We start from the raw sequence: 15,402 nt of genomic DNA, 5'->3' as shown, positions 1-15,402 counted from the left end.
ATCACCCTTCCACTCTGCAAATGCAGTTTTCCCACACAATGCCGCCACAACATACTGATACTTCCTGGACAAACTGTGGGCACTGCAAACACCCAAAAAACCCAGCTACTTCCTCTCCTTCTTCCAGTTCCTTGTTAGAATGCTGAACCTTTTATTCTGGTAATATTTCCTCCATGACGCAATGGGTAGTAGTGAAACATAATCACACTGACATCAGTGGTACAAAATGACTTAGACTGACATTCTAAGGTAAGGGTAAAGGAACCCCTGACCATTAGGTCCAGTCATGGCCGACTCTGGGGTTGCTGCGCTCATCTCGCTTTATTGGCCGAGGGAGCCAGCGTACAGCTTCCGGGTCATGTGGCCAGCATGACTAAGCCACTTCTGGCAAACCAGAGCAGCGCACGGAAAAGCCGTTTACCTTCCCGCTGGAGCGGTACCTATTTATCTACTTGCACTTCATGCTTTCGAACTGCTAGGTTGGAAGGAGCAGGGACTGAGCAACGGGAGCTCACTCCATCACGGGGATTCGAACCGCCGGCCTTCTGATCGGCTCTGTGGTTTAACCCCCAGTGCCACCCACGTCCCAACTGACATTCTACTCTAACCTATTTAGCATATCCAGTTGCCATCATGAACACAGATTTGGCATATCCTTTGAGCAAATACCTAACTCCTTAGCACCTAGGCTGCAAAATACTACCCATGTTACCTGGAAATAAACCACAGTGCATTCAATGGGACTTACTTTTGAGTAGACATGGTTAGGACTGTGCTATTAACTATTACTTTCATCACTTATGAAAAGTGAATGGGGTATGCTAAAATAGATTAGGCTATCAAAACAAGCACCTGAGCAAATTGACACCTCTTACTTTAATCATTTATTTGCATGAATAGCCTGCCTCAAGAAAATACTCAAAAATTTAAATATATTTTTTTAAGGGAAATAGTTACAGTTTCTTGTTCTTTTGAGAAGCATGGTTTTAATTCCAAAGACAGATAAAGAAGTAGAAAAGTCTGGGCATTTATGTTAAGAGACATAAATACAAACTCCAGTTTTTCCCAAAGGCAAACAAATGGGCATGTTATTCACCTGTGGCCTTGTGGGAGCAGTACATTCCCTGTCTTACTTATTTTTTCTCATGAAATTGCATAATTTGTTTGCCATGGAGACGCAGATTGCAGCTATAACAAAGGCGGCATTTTTTCATCTCCGCCAAGCTAAGCAGTTGGCTCCTTACCTCTCTCGCCCTGACCTAGCCACTATGATCCACGCAATGGTCACCTCTAGACTTGATTATTGTAACTCACTCTACGTGGGGTTGCCCTTGAGACTGACCCAGAAACTACAGCAGGTGCAGAATGGCTCAGCGAGACTCCTTACGGGGTTCTCGCCGTGGGATCACATTCACCCGGTGCTATACCAGCTGTACTGGCTCCCAGTGGAGTACAGGATCAGGTTTAAGGTGCTGGTTTTAACATTTAAAGCCCTATACGGCCTAGGACCCTCATACCTACGGGACCGTCTCTCCTGGTATGCCCCACGGAGGACCTTACAGTCTTCAAACAAAAACATATTGTTGGTCCCGGGCCACAGGGAGGTTAGGCTGGCCTCAACCAGAGCCAGGGCTTTTTCGGCCATGGCCCCGATCTGGTGGAACTCTCTGCCACAAGAGACTAGGGCGCTGTAGGACCTGACATCTTTCCACAGGGTCTGCAAGACAGAGCTGTTCCACCAGGCCTTTGGCCAAGGCACAGTCTGACCCCCTCCTTTGGTAATCTTCACAGAACTCTAGCCCAATGGTTGCCATTAATTTAATTTGATTTTGAATTGATTTTAAAATGAATTGATTTTAGAATGCTGTGTTACTTTTATTGTTGTTAGCCCTGCTTCGGCTGAGGAGGACGGGATATAAATATTTTATTTTATTTTATTTTATTTTATTTTATTTTAATTATTATTATTATTATTATTATTATTATTATTGGAATGTATAATTGTTCACATCAAACTCCTTATTGATGCTCAGAGAACCAACTATCAGTAAATGTCTCCATTTAAATAATAATAATCTATGCATAAGTTTGATAATATTTTTGTTGTTAAATAAAACAGCCCTTCTAGTTCGGCATCTTATTCCGGCTGAGCATTTGTGAAGTGAGTTATTTAAACTGATTAAAATTAAATTAGATTGCCTGTTAATACTCAAGGTTGTTAAGCTAAAGAACTATGGAGGTTTTTAATCATCCTGAAAAGTTTATTGTGACTAGGAACTCTTCATGTACAGTTAAGGGCATACACTGTTTCTGTAGTAAAGTAGGAAGAAAGGGAATGTTGTTAGTGTTTGAAGAATTAAAATGGGAACTAAAGGACTATTGCTCTGCTATTTACTGACACCTCAGCTATTGTGGGACATCCTTGAGGTGATTGAGGCTCCATTTCTGGAAAATGAGCTAAAAAGATGCAAACAGTTTGCAGAGACCTGTGAATGAATAAATAAGTGATGCATTATTAAAGAATTAGAAAAGGTTTCAAAGATCCATACAGCCCAAAATGCCGACTTCTGAAGTGAAGGACTTGGAGCCAAGGCTCAATCCCAGATGGACACAGCCAGAACCTACATTCAATGCCAGAGCACAACTCAGGAGCAAATAAAAAGCGTCACTGAGCATGGACAGAGTGCACAGGCTTTCCTGGTCCGAGAGGCATCTGCTCCATTGCCACTGCTGAGAAATAAGCTACTCATAATTTTATATATTACAAAGAGAAATGAGGCGTGAGCATTCTTGATTCTTGAGTTTTGGGATAAAGAGAAAAGATTGAAGGGGGCATACTTGTTCAACTCCAAATCATGTCTTTGTAGTTATATTTATTAAGTTATTTGAAGCATTTTTTCTCTTTTTTCAAGGAAGTCCAGAAAGATAGAAAGGAACCTAAAAAAGCTACCTTAAACAGGTAGTCAGACCATTGGTGCATCTAGATCAGGACTCTCTACTACAGGCTATAAGGCTATCAGGTTCACCTTTGTTTTTGGAGACACACCAACCATACACAACCCTACACACCCATACACAAAAGCCATAAACTTTGAATCAAATAATTCTAAGTCGAGGCCAGGAATGTGGTTTGCAGGCTATAAGGCTATCAGGTTCACCTTTGTTTTTGGAGACACACCAACCATACACACCAACCATACACAAATGCCATAAACGTTGAGTCAAATAATTCTAAGTCGAGGCCAGGAATGTGGTTTGAGAGTAGCATAGATGAACTGACTTGGCAGTCCTTCCACACATACCCAGTTTCTGCTTAACTCCCCTCCAACCACCCTCCAGTTTTCTTATTTTCAACAGTAATGGTTCTGTTTGAGTGGATGCAATCTTGCTGCTCATTTTCCTTTCCCAGCTCCGCCTGGAAATGCCAAGAATCTGGGACCTTCTTACATGCACGGCAGCTACTGAGCCACAGTAGCCCTTCCTCAATTACAGCACTGTACAACCCAATAAAAAACGTCATATGGTTGGTGGTAAAACTGTCTGGTCTGGTGCACTGCTTTCCTGTCTGTTCCTCCCTTCCTCTCCACGCACCGCCCCCTTGGCTGTTCTTCTGCATCATCCACATTTACTCAGACCTCAGCCACTACTTCCCCAGTCGCTTGTGAAGGTTCAGCTGACTCGGTTGCCGTCGGATCTTGGGCTGCGCAGGAGGCAGGTAGGTGAGGATGGGCAGCCTGGCGCTGCGATGATGTGGGTGGCTGCCTGGCTGTGTGCAAGAGGGGCAACAGGGCGCCCTTCCTAACTTGGCCTCCTGCCTGGGGCTGGTACTTTAGGGCCAATGAAGGTCTGGGTTGCAAAGGAAGCCAGTCCCGAGGCTGCAGCTTGGAAATCTGTCAGGAGCTGCTAAGAAAGGGGGACCTGGGACCGCTAAGTCAATCCATCTACTCTGCAAGAAGTGGGTGCGGAGCTGGGCACAGCTAGGCGGGGCCACCAGCCTCTGTCTCCCCCAAACACAAGAGGGGCGCCCCAGAATCCCTCACAGAGGCATAGCTGTCAACTGTCCCTTATTTGGCGGGAAAGTCCCTTATCCCAGCGCTGTGTCCCACTGCTGTCTCTTATTGATGATGTCCCTTAAATTTCCAGGGTTTCAAAGGAAGCAGCTCCTCTCTGCTGGCCAGGGAGGAGGGAGGCTCCAACTGTGTTGCTTGGCTGCGTTGCTCACCCAATAAGGAGTCTAAGAACGACTGGGGGGTGGAGCTTGCATGCCTTGTGTGCGTTGCCTGGGGACTCACCTTTGCTCAGCGCTTCCCAGAGGAGAGGTGACGGTGGTTTTCCTTGCTGCATCCCCTTTGCCGGGTTGCTGCACTGTGGGAACCACCACTTGAGGCTTCGTTTGGCTGCTGGCTGGGCTTTCTGCCTTTGGCTCGGGAGCTGGTTGACTAAAATCCCTTATTTTGGCTGCTGATCCCTTATTTTTGAGGCTGCTGGTCCCTTATTTTCAAATCTGTAAGTTGACAGCTATGCAAAGAGGATGCTGCTAAGACACAGCCTCTTGGATTGCAATCTGCTTCATTGTCATCCCTAAAGATATTCCTACCTGAAGTAAAACAGCCTTGCAGCTGTAGTGGGCACAGTTGTCAAGTATTGAGGATGGGGTAACAACTGGAGTATTGCCACAAGGAACCATAGAGTATTGCCACAAGGAACCAAGGTGGGTGCACTCTTCCCACCTTGGATCAAATCTATGCTTCGAGGTGCCATAAGAAAGCTGCAGAGATAGCGCAGGATAGTGCGCACCCCGGAAATTATTTCTTTCAGCTTCTGCCTCCTGGAAGAAGGTACAGGGTTATAAAGACTAGGACTAGCCGCCTGAGAAACAGTTTCTACCCAAATACGATTTTGGTTTTAAACGCATTGTAAGGAGTCTCTATGGGAGTATATTGTATTTAAAAATGGGATATCAGAGTTTTTAGGGGGCTAACCAGGTTGGGATAGCTGGGATAGCAGGCTTGTTGGGTTTGGAATGTCTTATGTAGATTTTTCAATTTCGTTGTTCTGTATGGGACAATGACAATAAAGATATTGTATTGTATTGTATCGTATCATAAACTTCTGCACTAGCTTACTTTGGGAAGATTTTCCTAGCAAGGAGATAAAGGGATGGGGAAAGTTTACCATATTTTTGGAACATCAGACAATTCAGCTTCAATAGGATACCAAAGAGGGCACCTACGGCATCAAGATACATTATTTGTAGGGACACAGGTGGCGCTGTGGTCTAAACCACTGAGCCACTTGGGCTTGCTGATAGGAAGGTCAACTGTTTGAATCCCTGTGACAAGGTGAGCTCCCGTTGCTCTGTCCCAGCTCCTCCCAACCTAGCAGTTCGAAAGCATGTCAAAGTGCAAGTAGATAAATAGGTACTGCAGTGGCGGCGTTTCCGTGCACTCTGGCACTTGTCACAGTGTCCTGTTGCGTCAGAAGTGGTTTAGTCATGCTGGCCACGACCCGGAAAGCTGTCTGTGGACAAACGCCTGCTCCTTCGGTCTGAAGCGAGATGAGCGCCGCAACCCCATAGTCGCCTTTGACCGGACTTAACTGTCCAGGGGTCCTTTACCTTTTTTACATTATTTGTGTATGCATTACATTTCTGGACTATGTAAATTATTATTAATAATCTAATGGTGTCATTGCAAACAAGAAAGGTCAGTGTTCTGCGGCAGAGAAGTAGGAAATCTTCATTCATAGTTTTCACAAGAAATATGCAGCCACTACATCCCTCACAACTCGCTTTGTGCAGGTCTTCACCAACTCTGTGCCCTCCGTGCGTTATGGACTACAGCTCCCAAAAACCCTTTCATTGGTCAGCAGCCATGGTACTAATTCCAGCTGCCTGAATTCTGTGTGTGTCTCCCTAACAGTTCTGCCACACTACATTGTGGAGCACCTGAGCATGGAAGCAGAAAGGCATCATGTACCTTGGAACACTCTTTAGAGAACCGATACGTATTATTAACCCTTTTCTTCCTCCTACCCCACTCCTAGAGCAAAGATGGCTGATATAATTCAGATGTGTCCACTGCATATTGAAGATGATGGGACCCTCTTTTTTGAAGGTAACTCTCCCCTGGATTATTTTGGTTTGATTTTCTGCAGAGGTGTTGCTATGACCATAATCAGGGTCCTACCCCCAAATGACTACAGTGGTACCTCGGGTTACATACACTTCAGGTTACATACGCTTCAGGTTACAGACTCTGCTAACCCAGAAATATTACCTCGGGTTAAGAACTTTGCTTCAGGATGAGAACAGAAATTGTGCTCCGGCGGCGCGGCAGCAGCAGGAGGCCCCATTAGCTAAAGTGGTGCATCAGGTTAAGAACAGTTTCAGGTTAAGAAAGGACCTCCGGAACGAATTAAGTACTTAACCCGAGGTACCACTGTATTCAGAGTGGCAGATGGAGGCAGTGGCAAACAGACCTGGTGTCAGCTCCCGAGTCAGCATGGTATGCTGGTCACCACAGGATCAATCAAACACACACACACTTCATAGTTAGCGTGGCTGAGCACGTGCATAATTTCAATGCTCATTTTATTTTTTAAAAAAACCATCATTTTCTACAACAAAATGGTGCTTAACTGTGTTTAGCATCAGGGCAGCAAGCCCAATTTTATTTTCAACATTGACTGGTAGCGGTTTTCCAGGGTTTCCGATAAGGGTTTCTCAACCCCACCTGGAGATGTCAGGATTGAACCTAGGATGTTAGGTCTACCACTGAGCTATGGCCTTTCCCCACACGGAGCAAAGATGGCTCCCCACATTTTAAAGTGAAATGAAGTCATACATCTTGCCATCTGAAGAGGAGTGTTGGTAACAGACCATTATGCCCGGAGTGCAAGATTAGCAAATTGCGCCGCTAGGCCTAAACACGATTAATTCTGATTTGGCCCAGTATCTCCAGAGAAAGGCAATAAGGTAATATCTGAAGGAAAATGTATGATGTGGGTTGTTATAAGCAGAGGGCAAAATAGACAATTGGCTGCCCTTGTAGGTGAGTGATTCAGGGGCTGTTCTCCACTGCCTGTGGGTACTCAATATATTTCTGTTGGTAGCAACACTTATCAGCACTTAGGAAACAATATGCGGTTCAGTGGCAGAGCTCCCCTTTGCCATGGTTAAGTCCTAAATTCAACACTCGGCACCTCTAATTAAAAGATTCCTTATAGCCTGGCTGCAAACTAGGAGATCAAACTGTCTGTCAACCTACACATCAGTGGGCTAGATGGACCAAGTGGTTTGATGCAGCAAAGAGAGGGTGGTGAGAAACCTTCTGCTATGGAATTAGGAAATTCTGTTTCCTTGTTTCCAAGCTCCCCCTCCCTCTGTTGAAATTGGGCTTGAAAGAAGTGTTCTCTTGTAGCCAATGCTACAGGCTGTGGTATGTGTTTGGATCTTGTGTGCAGTGCCTGATGTTTCTCCAATTTGCAAATACAGTGGAACCTCGGGTTACAGATGCTTCAGGTTACAGACTCCGCTAACCCAGAAATAGTACCTTGGGTTAAGAACTTTGCTTCAGGATGAGAACAGAAACCATGCTCCGGAGGCGCAGCAGCAGTGGGAGGCCCCATTAACTAAAGTGGTACCTCAGGTTAAGAACAGTTTCAGGTTGAAGATAGACAAGGACTGGAAGTTGTTTAAAGGATACTTGCAAAATCATATTGAAAAATCAGAACTCCTATTAGAATAAACAAGTTCCGTTATAAATACCGAAATACTAAATAAGATGGATAACAATGTGTGACAGAAAAAGAAGTAGAAAAGTTGGTTTAAAAGTGTGTGAAAGAAAGTAAGAGAAGTGGAAAGAAATTGCAATTGAGTAAATTGGAAGTCTAACACAAGGGTGGGGTGAGGGGTGAGGGATGGTGGTGGGAAAAAGAAGTATCTGTGGGATTGAGTGTGGGTATGTATGAATATTTTTAAGGATTGTATGAAATGTATGTTTGTTTGTATATTCGTAATATGTATGTATATACAGTGGTACCTCGGGTTACATACACTTCAGGTTACATATGCTTCAGGTTATAGACTACGCTAACCCAGAAATATTACCTTGGATTAAGAACTTTGCTTCAGGATGAGACCAGAAATCGTGCTCTGGCGGTGTGGCAGCAGCAGGAGGCCCCATTAGCTAAAGTGGTGCTTCAGGTTAAGAACAGTTTCAGGTTAAGAATGGACCTCCAGAACGAATTAAGTTCTTAACCCGAGGTACCACTGTATGCCCACAGGCAGGGGCAGCCCACACGAAGCAAGGTGAGGCGCCCGCCTCAGACGGCAGGATCCTTGGGGCAGCAGATCTGGCGTCCAAGAAATCCATCACCTGCTGCTGCTGCCACGGTAGCAGCAACAGCTGTGGCATGCTCCTTGGAGGCCAGATCCGTTGCCTTCTTGGCAGCTCCTCCACAGTAACCTCTTGGCAAATAGAAGGCACTTCTGGGGCCACAATGTAGATCTTTATCCCCTCCGTTCCTGATGTAGATCTCCATTCACTCCTTCTTCCCTTTTTGGCTGGGGGTTGTGGTTTACCTCAGGAGTCAAAATGTCCTGGGCCAGCTCTACCTATAGGCCCCAAAGGGTTGACAACCCCTGTTCTAATCCAATTGGTAATAGGAGGGAGGGGTTTTTTTTGGGGGGGGGGATAAATATTAATTCCTTTGTATTCAGCGGGATGGGGGTATAGAATACACCCAGCTAGCAAATAATAAACTGCCTGGATGCACTCTAACAACATTTTCCCATTCTCTCCCTACTCTGCTCGTGGTTTGGCTGGAACAGAAGATGAAGGTAGTTGTAAATTCTCTGTTACAAATTACTCTACAAACAAGAGTTGTGCCAATGTGTTGTGGTGTTACACTTTTGTATGGAGAATTCGACTTTATGGGATAGGTGGTTTCTCCCCCCATTTAATCAAATGCTGTGGAAAATCAGTATTGGGCCATTTCCCCACTGTCAACTTTGCTTTCTAACTTCAGCAATGAATTAATAAGATCAAGTGGTTCCACACACCCAGCTGAACATCACATAGCAAGAATGGATGTGGTTTCGTGCAAGACATGATGCAAAGCCACCAAACTTTCAGTAAATTAAATCACATGTAACAGCACAGCCAATCAGATTTATGCACCAATATAACAGCAGTTGTATACAGTGCTGTGTTACCCAAGACAAAAGAACAAAATAATAATAATAATCAAGAGGTGGAACTGATGTAGTTCAAAGATTATAATCCTAGTCCAGAATTGTGGTTTATTAAACTGAGAAGTGTTGTGACCACATCTTTCATTGTCAATCCTCACTCAGCTTCAGCACATCAATCAAGTCTTATTGGCAGTGTTTCCCCTTAATTCCGAATACGGAAACTTTGGTTTAATTTCCATTTATAAAACAGGATATGAAACCAGGGTTAGTGAGTGGTTTCATATCCTTTCTGGCTAGGAGCAGTGCTCCGAGTTTCCCAGTTCAGGTGTAATGGGAAACCGCGGCTTAATACTCAGAAATGATCTCAGAAAAGAAGAAGAGAGGAAGAACAGTGCTTACACATGGTGTAATAAAATATGGTTGGGGAGGGGAGGGGACGAGATCTAGGCCTGCTGAAAATACTGATTCAAGGGCGAACCTGCCTGAAGAAAAGTTAATTCAACATTCAAGCGTTAGAAAATCGCCCCACTTCAAAGCACTCGTGTGAGGTGCAATTATTATTATTATTATTATTATTATTATTATTTATGTATTTATACCCCAGCCACTCTGGGCAGCTCCCAACAGAATATTAAAAACACGATAAAACCTCAAACATTACAAACTTTCCCAAACAATTACTTTCTGGAAGAGAAAAATCTACAGCCCTCCTTCTGAATCCACATTTATCATGTCTCTTGAAAGGTTTAGAAGCAGACAGCTTTAAAAAATCCGAAAAATGCAAGGCAGCACAGATCTTCCGAAACCAAGAAAATCACGTGCTCATCGTGAGACCAGAGGATGATGCTGATGCCATGGCAGCGTTTGAACCCATGACAGACGAAGAAATGATAAACGGTACAGTAATACTTCCAACCCTTCCTTGAAGTCTGAACCGGTTTCACCTATCCCACCTTATTTTTTTCTCTTGCTTCATGTATTCAGGAACAAAATAAAACACTTAAAAACAACGACTGCAGGTGTGTACAGTTAGATTGCTCATTAGGAAATAGCTTTGTAAGTATAAGAGAAGTTTAATAATGGAACAAGTTGTGCAAGGGGAGATGTGAATCCATTGCAGTTTTTAAAAACAACCTATATTAAACAGGAAATGCTTTTGGAGCACACTGATAGTTAAAAACCACTAGTTGTCTTACAAGGTGCACTGCACCTGTAAATGTTCATAGCCACCACTTTGATGAAATACAGAAAAACAACTTTTGGGGGGAATCACAAGTAAAAGGGTACTGCAGTGATACCTTGGTTCTCAAACGCCTTGGTACGCAAACAACTTGGAACCCAAACACTGCAAACCTGGGAGTGCTCCAGTTTGCAAACTTTTTTCAGAAGCCAAACGTGCTTTGGTTTAAATGTTACGCTGACGATTTGAGTGCCACACTTCTGTTTTTAGTGTTACGCTGAGGTCTGTCTGATTTTGCTACTCATTTTGCATTTCTGTTTTTGCAGCTCTTTTTTGTTTTGTGTCTGTGTGGAACCCAGTTCAGTTACTGATTGATTGATTGATTGATTGATTGTGTGACTGCAGTACATTGTTTATTGCTTTCATTTTATGGATCAATGGCCTCGTTAAACAGTAAAATTCATGTTAAATTGCTGTTTTAGGGGTTGTTTTTGAAAGCCTGGAACAAATTAATCCATTTTGCATTACTTTCTACGGGAAAGCGCGCCTTGGTTTTTGGAACGCTTTGGTTTTGGAACAGACTTCCAGAACAGGTTAAGTTTGAGAACCAAGGTACCACTGTATTGTGCTCATGACCTGCTTCTGAGCTTCCCATTAGAACATCTGGTTAGCCAACATGAGAACAACATGCTGGAGTAGATGGAGTCTGACCCAGCAGTACACTTAAGTTCAAACTGGGGAAAAAGGATCATATATCATGTTTTTAAAAAGCCATCCATTTTATGCAGATATCTGATCAGCCCCCATTGTCACCTGATTCAGCTTGTCTATAGCAAGTGACTTCTGCTTGCTCTTGTAGAAGTGTTGAATATTTGCTCCAGCATTCACTAAAAACAAGGCAGAGACTGTCAGTTAATCACACAAAGGCCACATGCTCTTGTTGTTGTTTAGTCGTTTAGTCGTGTCCGATTCTTCGTGACCCCATGGACCAGAGCACGCCAGGCACTCCTATCTTCCACTGCCTCCCGCAGTTTGGTCAAACTCATGCTGGTAGCTTCAAGAAGACTGTCCAACCATCTTGTCCTCTGTAGTCCCCTTCTCCTTGTGCCTTCCATCTTTCCCAACATCAGGGTCTTTTCCAGGGAGTCTTCTCTTCTCATGAGGTGGCCAAAGTATTGGAGCCTCAGCTTCAGGATCTGTCCTTCCAGTGAGCACTCAGGGCTGATTTCCTTCAGAATGAAGAGGTTTGATCTTCTTGCAGTCCATGGGACTCTCAAGAGTCTCCTCTACTGCTGGTCAAATGCTTTTGAGTCGCCAACACAAGGTTACACACTTTTGAGGTTTCTTGGTGCAGAAATCCAGCATGCTGAATACATCACATCTTAATCAAAGGGAAGCGGTGGTGAATGGTGTTGACAGTAGGCGATAAACTTCAAGGAAAGTGGTGCAATTGTAGGCACTCATCTCTGAGCTTTGTTAGCCACTCCTAGAGACTTTTTCAAAAGGTGCCTGATTGTCCTTTGTGCGCAGAACCTGGAATCTCGTTGAATATTCACATTTACCAAGACACCAACCTGAGAGGACTGCCAGTGGCCTTCAGCACAAAGTGGAAGGGTGAAACTTACATCATGCAAATTGTGAAAGACGGTAGCAACATGAGGGTGGTGTTTAGGGTAAGCCACTGCCAATTGCCATAAAGACTCACTTCTAAAGTTCTGTACCTTTAACGTTGCTGCCTTGTTGACTCTCTAGGAGGGATTTGCGCAGGTCAAGAAGGGATGGATGAGGAATTGGCTGAGTGACTGGCTCAGACTGACCCAGTTTGAGAGTCCCAAATTTCCTTGGGCATTGGAACATATACGTTCCAAAAATACGTATGCTATGATTAAAATGTGTATAAGACGTATATTTCACAGGAAAGTGCATGAAAAGAATTGAAATTCATGTATTTTGAGAAAACTCATAAAATAATGTGTGTAATTTATTATTATTATTTAATCTATGATTTTCAGTTATATACATTTCAATAGTTTTACAATCATTTTAACATTTCAAAACCCGACTGCCTTCCTCTTCTTTCTGCGGTTCCTTAAATTTATTAGCTCGATATAGTTCTGTATAAAAACTCATAAATTAATCTCTTCTTTCTTTAGGGTTTTTCCACAACTCTGCCTCCTATATTAATTTTATTTATACAGGATTTTCCTTGTCTTTTCTTTATTTGCCATGCTAATAGTTTCCCTGGTTTGTTAGCCTGTTTGAATTGTTTCTGTTTTAAATATTTAATTTCCCACTCTATTTCTTGATTTATTATCAATGAGAACTGTGTTTGCAATATCTTAATATCCTGTTTCACAATCTCTTTTCGAGGGGAATTTATTTATTTTTCTTTTCGTTTTATTTCTTCTAAGGTTTCTTGCTTTTCCAAAACTCTCTTCTTTTTTTGGTATGCAGTACAAAATCCTTTCCCAATCTTTTATTAATCAAAATCCTTCTGCGTTTCTTCGCAATGTGTGTTTCCTGGAGGCAAATCATGTCCAAATTTAACTTTTTTTCTGTATTAGCCATGATTTTATCAACAAAGTTTTTTTTTTTAAAAAAGGTTCAAAATTAGTTATTATTTTAAATAATAAGAAGTACAAAATGGGGCAGAATGGACCAATGATTGAGCACCAGTGTAAGTGAAATGGGACCAACTTTGGAAAAGCCCAGTAAAACATTTTAAGTAGATTAAATAATATCAAGTAGTTCCATTTGTCTCTGTGCATATGCTCAAGTAACACAGAAAAAGCAGGTTTACATGTAACACCAAACCAGTTTTTCCCAACAGTCGTATGCACACCAGCTTCTCAATCCAGGTTTCAGATCCTGGTTTCATGGACATTCACAAACCATGGTTTGTCTGATAGCACAAATTCAGATATCACAACAAACCGTGGTTTGTTGTATTACATCTCACTGTGCACAATCACGGCTAGAGCATGGAGCGACCAGGGCCAAGTCATGGTCATGTGAAACTGTCTGATGAGCATCTACAGTGTTGCATTTTCCATGTGAGTAACATATCCAAGTATTAACCACTTCCCAGAACTACTTGCAGTGACAGGATCCTATTGCTTGTGTCTACTCTCCAACAAGGGTCTTAAATTACAGAGAGGCATATTTAATTCAAACACTGAGAAGCCTTCCTAAACTGGCTGTTTAGCATGGGGTCTCTCTGGGCTTCTTTTGACTCTGTGTTTGGTGGTTTGATCAAGGCCTTGCTTCAGACACTGTTTGCAAGATTCTGAACTTTCTTTAAGATAACACATTTCTAATCTTTTTTCTTTCCAGCCAAGAGATGTCCCAGAATTCATTCCAGGAGAAAAAAGTGATATGCTATTCTTCAAAACCCCATTTTCCAAAGCTGACAGACATTTCTACAGATTTGAGTCCTCACTGGAGCAAGGCTACTTCCTTGCCTTTGAGAGAAACGAGAGGGACAGAGTCACACAACTGGTGATAAAGAGAATAGATGGAATAGACGAGTCTATAAAGCTACATACTTCCCCACTTCCCAGAAGAAAAATATAACCATCGCAAGAAAAACATAAGCAAAAAAAACTAGAAATGGAAATACAAACAAACAATACAAACAAGTAAAACAAATAATATAGAATACTGTAATGAAAAACATCACATCCCTAATAAATAAATCTTGGACTATCTATATAACACACTGCAGAGCCCCGAAGGAAAAACACACAAGGTTTATAGGATCGCGGGATTTGCAGTATAAAGGAATGTTTTGTTATAAAGCTCTCTGTATCACTTTTCTAAGTGGCTGTTTCATGACTGTGAATGCTATATGTAATTTGAGTTGATGAATATTTTTGTACAGAGTATTTTGAACTAAGGCCTACTATTCAGTGCTCCTGAGAAAGTTGCGTAATAAAATACATTGGGCATTTCATAACTCTTAGTAAAGTTTCCTGCATCTTCATACCATTTTGAGTCTTGCCTTTTTCTCATGCATTTGTATTCCTGCCCATGATTAACCAGTATAGATGTACAATAAGCTATCTTTTAGCAGATGAGATCCACCTAGTCCAGAACCAGCTGAGGTATCAAATATGGGCCTTTGCCAGCTAGGAACCTAAAATCCTTTTACTGGAGATTGACCCCAGAACTTCCTCAGTGTGCTCTACAGATGCTGAAATAATTATGTTATTCACACAAAGAAGTTTATGTGCAAGAAAGTGCTTCCTCATTGTAATAATCAGATACACGCACAATGACTCATTTATGACCATCTCTGTTGCCTTATCCTTGAAAAATGTGAGTAAGCGTCTAGTCACATTTTCACAGAGACAAGTAATTAAAACAGCTGTGTAACAAAATGTATCCCATTTTTTAAAGGGTCCAACTTATTAAGAACCATTCCAACCAGTTTAAAAACAGTAGGTTGACCTCCCCGCTACAAGTTTCCATATTTGTCACCAAAGAAATACATTTATGCAACAAAATCTACCACTTCAGCAAAAGCAACTATGAACAATAGATTTTCTTCCTGAGAAAAATTGGCTGTTTGAAGGTGACAGACTGGGGAAATCTCTTGCAGCTGCAAATCAACACATGCTGTGAAGACCTTGATAAACATGGATCAATTTAGATGTTACCCTATTAAAAACACAGCAATTTGATTTAAACCAGTTTCTGTTTGAATGTCGCCTTGTTTACTTATAGCTAGTTTATTATGATTTTTAAAGTGTGTTTTTCTAACCTGCTTTTATAAATCAACACATTTAAAAACTCATCCAAACAACTCCTGCACATCTTCAAGTCCGCACCACACAAAGGAAGGACTGCAAAGATTCCAAAGCAGCCTTTACCAAGCTGGTGCCCTCCAGATGTTTTGGACTACAACACCCATCAGCCACAGCTAGCTGGCTGTGGCTGATGGGTGTTGTAGTCCAAAACATCTGGAGCATAACCACCAGCTTGATGAAGGCGGCTCTAAAAATTCCATTTAATGCACCAAATGAAG

The 15,402-nt window shown here is 42.4% G+C and overlaps 1 protein-coding gene and 1 long non-coding RNA gene across 2 annotated transcripts in view; one reads left to right on the top strand and one right to left on the bottom strand.

The window, feature by feature from the left end:
• Positions 1–15,402, bottom strand: part of BCO2 (beta-carotene oxygenase 2) — a 71,487-nt gene that overhangs the window by 43,810 nt on the left and 12,275 nt on the right. The gene's annotated exons all lie outside the window — the stretch shown is intronic.
• Positions 8,731–14,363, top strand: LOC308464380. Its single transcript, XR_013979972.1, has 4 exons — positions 8,731–8,842; positions 9,941–10,093; positions 11,907–12,049; positions 13,710–14,363. It is a non-coding gene; the product is annotated as an uncharacterized lncRNA (long non-coding RNA).

Source organism: Podarcis pityusensis (assembly GCF_964106645.2).
Source record: "Podarcis pityusensis genome assembly, chromosome: 15".
Taxonomy (NCBI): domain Eukaryota; kingdom Metazoa; phylum Chordata; class Lepidosauria; order Squamata; family Lacertidae; genus Podarcis; species Podarcis pityusensis.
This window is presented reverse-complemented; position numbering and strand designations above follow the sequence as displayed.